Source organism: Triticum urartu, chromosome 7 (genome assembly GCF_003073215.2).
Source record: "Triticum urartu cultivar G1812 chromosome 7, Tu2.1, whole genome shotgun sequence".
Lineage (NCBI taxonomy): Eukaryota > Viridiplantae > Streptophyta > Magnoliopsida > Poales > Poaceae > Triticum > Triticum urartu.
In genome coordinates, this window is record NC_053028.1 from 238,271,683 (window position 1) to 238,279,558 (window position 7,876).

Consider the following 7,876-nt stretch of genomic DNA (forward strand, 5'->3'; position numbering starts at 1 on the left):
TAGTGACACTTTGTTTGTCTATGTATTCACACATGTATTATGTTTCCAGTTAATACAATTCTAGCATGAATAATAAACATTTATCATGATTATAAGGAAATAAATAATAACTTTATTATTGCCTCTAGGGCATATTTCCTTCAGTCTCCCACTTGCACTAGAGTCAATAATCTAGATTACACTGTAATGATTCTAACACCCATGGAGCCTTGGTGCTGATCATGTTTTGCTCGTGGAAGAGGCTTAGTCAACGGGTCTGCAACATTCAGATCCGTATGTATCTTGCAAATCTCTATGTCTCCCACCTGGACTAGATCCCGGATGGAATTGAAGCGTCTCTTGATGTGTTTGGTCCTTTTGTGAAATCTGGATTCCTTTGCCAAGGCAATTGCACCAGTATTGTCACAAAAGATTTTCATTGGACCCGATGCACTAGGTATGACACCTAGATCGGATATGAACTCCTTCATCCAGACTCCTTCATTTGCTGCTTCCGAAGCAGCTATGTACTCTGCTTCACATGTAGATCCCGCTACGACGCTTTGTTTAGAACTGCACCAACTGACAGCTCCACCGTTTAATGTAAACACGTATCCGGTTTGCGATTTAGAATCGTCCGGATCAGTGTCAAAGCTTGCATCAATGTAACCTTTTACGGTGAGCTCTTTGTCACCTCCATATACGAGAAACATATCCCTAGTCCTTTTCAGGTATTTCAGGATGTTCTTGACCGCTGTCCAGTGATCCACTCCTGGATTACTTTGGTACCTCCCTGCTAAACTTATAGCAAGGCACACATCAGGTCTGTTACACAACATTGCATACATGATAGAGCCTATGGCTGAAGCATAGGGAACATCTTTCATTTTCTCTCTATCTTCTGCAGTGGTCGGGCATTGAGTCTTACTCAATTTCACACCTTGTAACACAGGCAAGAACCCTTTCTTTGCTTGATCCATTTTGAACTTCTTCAAAATTTTGTCAAGGTATGTGCTTTGTGAAAGTCCAATTAAGCGTCTTGATCTATCTCTATAGATCTTAATGCCTAATATGTAAGCAGCTTCACCGAGGTCTTTCATTGAAAAACTCTTATTCAAGTATCCCTTTATGCTATCCAGAAATTCTATATCATTTCCAATTAGTAATATGTCAACCACATATAATATCAGAAATGCTACAGAGCTCCCGCTCACTTTCTTGTAAATACAGGCTTCTCCGAAAGTCTGTATAAAACCAAATGCTTTGATCACACTATCAAAGCGTTTATTCCAACTCCGAGAGGCTTGCACCAGTCCATAAATGGATCGCTGGAGCTTGCACACTTTGTTAGCTCCCTTTGGATCGACAAAACCTTCCGGTTGCATCATATACAACTCTTCTTCCAGAAATCCATTCAGGAATGCAGTTTTGACATCCATCTGCCAAATTTCATAATCATAAAATGCGGCAATCGCTAACATGATTCGGACAGACTTAAGCATCGCTACGGGTGAGAAGGTCTCATCATAGTCAACCCCTTGAACTTGTCGAAAACCTTTCGCGACAAGTCGAGCTTTGTAGACAGTAACATTACCATCAGCGTCAGTCTTCTTCTTGAAGATCCATTTATTCTCAATTGCTTGCCGATCATCGGGCAAGTCAACCAAAGTCCATACTTTGTTCTCATACATGGATCCCATCTCAGATTTCATGGCTTCAAGCCACTTTGCGGAATCTGGGCTCACCATCGCTTCTTCATAGTTTGTAGGTTCATCATGATCTAGTAGCATGACTTCCAGAACTGGATTACCGTACCACTCTGGTGCGTATCTTACTCTGGTTGATCTACGAGGTTCAGTAGTATCTTGTTCTGAAGTTTCATGATCATTATCATTAACTTCCTCACTTATTGGTGTAGGTGTCACAGAAACAGTTTTCTGTGATGTACTACTTTCCAACAAGGGAGCAGGTACAGTTACCTCGTCAAGTTCTACTTTCCTCCCACTCACTTCTTTCGAGAGAAACTCCTTCTCAAGAAAGTTTCCGAATTTAGCAACAAAAAGTCTTGCCTTCGGATCTGTGATAGAAGGTGTATCCAATAGTTTCCTTTGGATATCCTATGAAGGCACATTTCTCCGATTTGGGTTCGAGCTTATCAGGTTGAAGCTTTTTCACATAAGCATCGCAGCCCCAAACTTTCAGAAACGACAACTTTGGTTTCTTGCCAAACCACAGTTCATAAGGCGTCGTCTCAACGGATTTTGATGGTGCCCTGTTCAATGTGAATGCGGCCGTCTCTAGAGCGTATCCCCAAAATGATAGCGGTAAATCAGTAAGAGCCATCATAGATCGCACCATATCTAGTAAAGTACGATTACGACGTTCGGACACACCATTACACTGTGGTGTTCCGGGTGGCGTGAGTTGCGAAACTATTCCACAATTTTTCAAATGTACACCAAACTCGTAACTCAAATATTCTCCTCCACGATCAGATCGTAGAAACTTTATTTTCTTGTTACGATGATTTTCCACTTCACTCTGAAATTCTTTGAACTTTTCAAATGTTTCAGACTTATGTTTCATTAAGTAGATATAACCATATCTGCTTAAATCATCTGTGAAGGTGAGAAAATAACGATATCCGCCACGAGCCTCAATATTCATCGGACCACATACATCTGTATGTATGATTTCCAACAAAACTGTTGCTCTCTCCATAGTACCGGAGAACGGTGTTTTAGTCATCTTGCCCATGAGGCACGGTTCGCAAGTACCAAGCGATTCATAATCAAGTGGTTCCAAAAGTCCATCAGTATGGAGTTTCTTCATGCGCTTTACACTGATATGACCTAAACGGCAGTGCCACAAATAAGTTGCACCATCATTATCAACTCTGCATCTTTTGGCTTCAGCATTATGAATATGTGTATCACTACTCTCGAGATTCAATAAGAATAGACCACTCTTCAAGGGTGCGTGACCATAAAAGATATTACTCATATAAATAGAACAACCATTATTCTCTGATTTAAATGAATAACCGTCTCGCATCAAACAAGATCCAGATATAATGTTCATGCTTAATGCTGGCACCAAATAACAATTATTTAGGTCTAATACTAATCCCGAAGGTAGATGTAGAGGTAGCGTGCCGACCGCGATCACATCGACTTTGGAACCGTTTCCCACGCGCATCGTCACCTCGTCCTTAGCCAATCTTCGCTTAATCCGTAGCCCCTGTTTCGAGTTGCAAATATTAGCAACAGAACCAGTATCAAATACCCAGGTGCTACTGCGAGCATTAGTAAGGTACACATCAATAACATGTATATCATATATACCTTTGTTCACCTTGCCATCCTTCTTATCCGCCAAATACTTTGGGCAGTTCCGCTTCCAGTGACCAGTCTGCTTGCAGTAGAAGCACTCAGTTTCAGGCTTAGGTCCAGACTTGGGTTTCTTCTCTTGAGCAGCAACTTGCTTGCTATTCTTCTTGAAGTTCCCCTTCTTCTTCCCTTTGCCCTTTTTCTTGAAACTAGTGATTTTGTTAACCATCAACACTTGATGCTCCTTTTTGATTTCTACCTCCGCAGCTTTCAGCATTGCGAAGAGCTCGGGAATAGTCTTGTTGATCCCTTGCATATTATAGTTCATCACGAAGCTCTTGTAGCTTGTTGGCAGTGATTGGAGAATTCTGTCAATGACGCAATCATCTGGAAGATTAACTCCCAATTGAATCAAGTGATTATTATACCCAGACATTTTGAGTATATGCTCACTGACAGAACTGTTCTCTTCCATCTTGCAGCTATAGAACTTATTGGAGACTTCATATCTCTCAATCCGGGCATTTGCTTGAAATATTAACTTCAACTCCTGGAACATCTCATATGCTCCATGACGTTCAAAACGTCGTTGAAGTCCCGATTCTAAGCCATAAAGCATGGCACACTGAACTATCGAGTAGTCATCAGCTTTGCTCTGCCAGACGTTCATAACATCTGGTGTTGCTCCAGCAGCAGGCCTGGCACCCAGCGGTGCTTCCAGGACGTAATTCTTCTGTGCAAGCAATGAGGATAATCCTCAAGTTACGGACCCAGTCCGTGTAATTGCTACCATCATCTTTCAACTTTGCTTTCTCAAGGAACGCATTAAAATTCAACGGAACAACAGCACGAGCCATCTATCTACAATCAACATAAACAAGCAAGATACTATCAGGTACTAAGTTCATGATAAATTTAAGTTCAATTAATCATATTACTTAAGAACTCCCACTTAGATAGACATCCCTCTAATCCTCTAAGTGATCACGTGATCCAAATCAACTAAACCATGTCCGATCATCACGTGAGATGGAGTAGTTTCATCGGTGAACATCATTATGTTGATCATATCTACTATATGATTCACGCTCGACCTTTCGGTCTCCGTGTTCCGAGGCCATATCTGTATATGCTTGGCTCGTCAAGTATAACCTGAGTATTCCGCGTGTGCAACTGTTTTGCACCCGTTGTATTTGAACGTAGAGCCTATCACACCCGATCATCACGTGGTGTCTCAGCATGAAGAACTTTCGCAACGGTGCATACTCAGGGAGAACACTTCTTGATAATTTAGTGAGAGATCATCTTATAATGCTACCGTCAATCAAAGCAAGATAAGATGCATAAAAAGATAAACATCACATGCAATCAATATAAGTGATATGATATGGCCATCATCATCTTGTGCTTGTGATCTCCATCTCCGAAGCACCGTCATGACCACCATCGTCACCGGCGCGACACCTTGATCTCCATCGCAGCATCGTTGTCGTCTCGCCAATCTTATGCTTCCACGACTATCACTACCATTTAGTAATAAAGTAAAGCATTACATCGCGATTGCATTGCATACAATAAAGCGACAACCATATGGCTCCTGCCAGTTGCCGATAACTTGGTTACAAAACATGATCATCTCATACAATAAAATTCAGCATCATGCTTTGACCATATCACATCACAACATGCCCTGCAAAAACAAGTTAGACGTCCTCTACTTTGTTGTTGCAAGTTTTACGTGGCTGCTACGGGCTTTAAGCAAGAACCAATCTCACCTACGCATCAAAACCACAACGATAGTTTATCAAATAGACTCCGTTTTAACCTTCGCAAGGACCGGGCGTAGCCATACTTGGTTCAACTAAAGTTGGAGAGACAGTCGCCCGCAAGCCATCTATGTGCAAAGCACGTTGAGGGAACCGGTCTCGCGTAAGCGTACGCGTAAGGTTGGTCCGGGTCGTCTCGTCCAATAATACCGCCGAACCAAAGTATGACATGCTGGTAGGCAGTATGACTTGTATCGTCCACAACTCACTTGTGTTCTACTCGTGCATATAACATCAACATAAATAACCTAGGCTCGGTGCCACTGTTGGGGAACGTAGTAATTTCAAAAAATTTCCTACGCACACGCAAGATCATGTGATGCATAGCAACGAGACGGGAGAGTGTTGTCTACGTACCCAACGCAGACCGACTGCGGAAGCGCTGACACGACGTAGAGGAAGTAGTCGTACGTCTTCACGATCCAACCGATCAAACACCGAAACTACGGCACCTCCGAGTTCGAGCACACGTTCAGCTCGATGACGATCCCCGGACTCCGATCCAGCAAAGTGTCGGGGAAGAGTTCCGTCAGCACGACGGCGTGGTGACGATCTTGATGAACTACCGCAGCAGGGCTTCGCCTAAACTCCGCTACAGTATTATCGAGGAATATGGTGGCAGGGGGCACCGCACACGGCTAAGGAGTAGATCACGTGGATCAACTTGTGTGTCTAGAGGTGTCTCCTGCCTCCGTATATAAAGGAGCCAAGGGGGAGGGCTGGCCGGCCAAGGAGGAGGGCGCAGGAGAGTCCTACTCCCTCTGGGAGTAGGATTCCCCCCCAATCCTAGTCCAACTAGGATTCCTCGGAGGGGGAAAAGAGGAGGAGGGGGCCGGCCACCTCTCCTAGTCCTAATAGGACTAGGGGAAGGGGGAGGCGCGCAGCCCATCTAGGGCAGCCCCTTCTCTTTTCCACTAAGGCCCACTATGGCCCATATAGCTCCCGGGGGGTTCCGGTAACCCTCCCGGTATTCCGGTAAAATCCCGATTTCACCCGGAACACTTCCGATATCCAAACATAGGCTTCCAATATATCAAAACATAGGCTTCCAATATATCAATCTTTACATCTCGACCATTTTGAGACTCCTCGTCATGTCCATGATCACATCCGGGACTCCGAACAACCTTCGGTACATCAAAATGTATAAACTCATAATATAACTGTCATCGTAACCTTAAGCGTGCGGACCCTACGGGTTCGAGAACAATGTAGACATGACCGAGACACGTCTCCGGTCAATAACCAATAGCGGGACCTGGATGCCCATATTGGCTCCTACATATTCTACGAAGATCTTTATCGGTCAGACCGCATAACAACATACGTTGTTCCCTTTGTCATCGGTATGTTACTTGCCCGAGATTCGATCGTCGGTATCCAATACCTAGTTCAATCTCGTTACCGGCAAGTCTCTTTACTCGTTCCGTAATACATCATCTCACAACTAACATATTAGTTGTAATGCTTGCAAGGCTTATGTGATGTGCATTACTGAGAGGGCCCAGAGATACCTCTCCGATAATCGGAGTGACAAAACCTAATCTCGAAATACGCCAACCCAACATGTACCATTGGAGACACATGTAGTACTCCTTTATAATCACCCAGTTATGTTGTGACGTTTGGTAGTACCCAAAGTGTTCCTCCGGTAAACGGGAGTTGCATAATCTCATAGTTATAGGAACATGTATAAGTCATGAAGAAAGCAATAGCAACATACTAAACGATCGGGTGCTAAGCTAATGGAATGGGTCATGTCAATCAGATCATTCAACTAATGATGTGACCTCGTTAATCAAATAACAACTCATTGTTCATGGTTAGGAAACATAACCATCTTTGATTAACGAGCTAGTCAAGTAGAGGCATACTAGTGACACTTTGTTTGTCTATGTATTCACACATGTATTATGTTTCCGGTTAATACAATTCTAGCATGAATAATAAACATTTATCATGATTATAAGGAAATAAATAATAACTTTATTATTGCCTCTAGGGCATATTTCCTTCAAGATTTGCAATGAATTGGATGCAGGGAATGCAGAACTGAATAGAGAAGAAAATCTAGATGAAGTGGATAAATATGCAAAGGGAAAAATGCAAAAACTCAAAGAAACACTAGAGAACTTCATCTAGAATTGGGCGGTAACAAAGTCACCTATGTTAGAGTATATTGATTAAGGAGTCAAGTGAGAACACTTGATCATAAGTCATACTCATCGTTTAAGCTCAAAATGGGGTTACCATTTTTCGTTTAAGCATTTGATGTATTCACATCTTGTTGAGTTGCTTTGACCTATGACTTGAGGTAAAGCTTCTGTAAGATGGAATGACATACCTTGGGTGGTGGTGTTGATCTTGATCATGTAGTTGAACTTGCGTGGGGTGCTCAAGGTTGATGTAGCGCAAGAATGGTTGGGAGCACCACTTGGAGTTGAGTTCATCTACCTGCATGGGTTAGTTTTGAAAGGAAGAACACTTGTGTATCCAAAATGACAATCATGAAATTTGATATATAGAATTTGTCAAAGGATACGTTGAAGGGTTTCATGCTTCCTTGTCTTTAACCACCATGGAGTAGAGACTTGGTGATGTAGAGATTGCTCAAGATGTGAGTGAGTTGAAATCTCATGGATTTAGATTCAACCAAGTACCTACAAGGGTTAGACAACATGCAAGGGTGCAAATATATCCAAGACATATGATCATCATCATAAGAGAAGTATCAAGGATTAG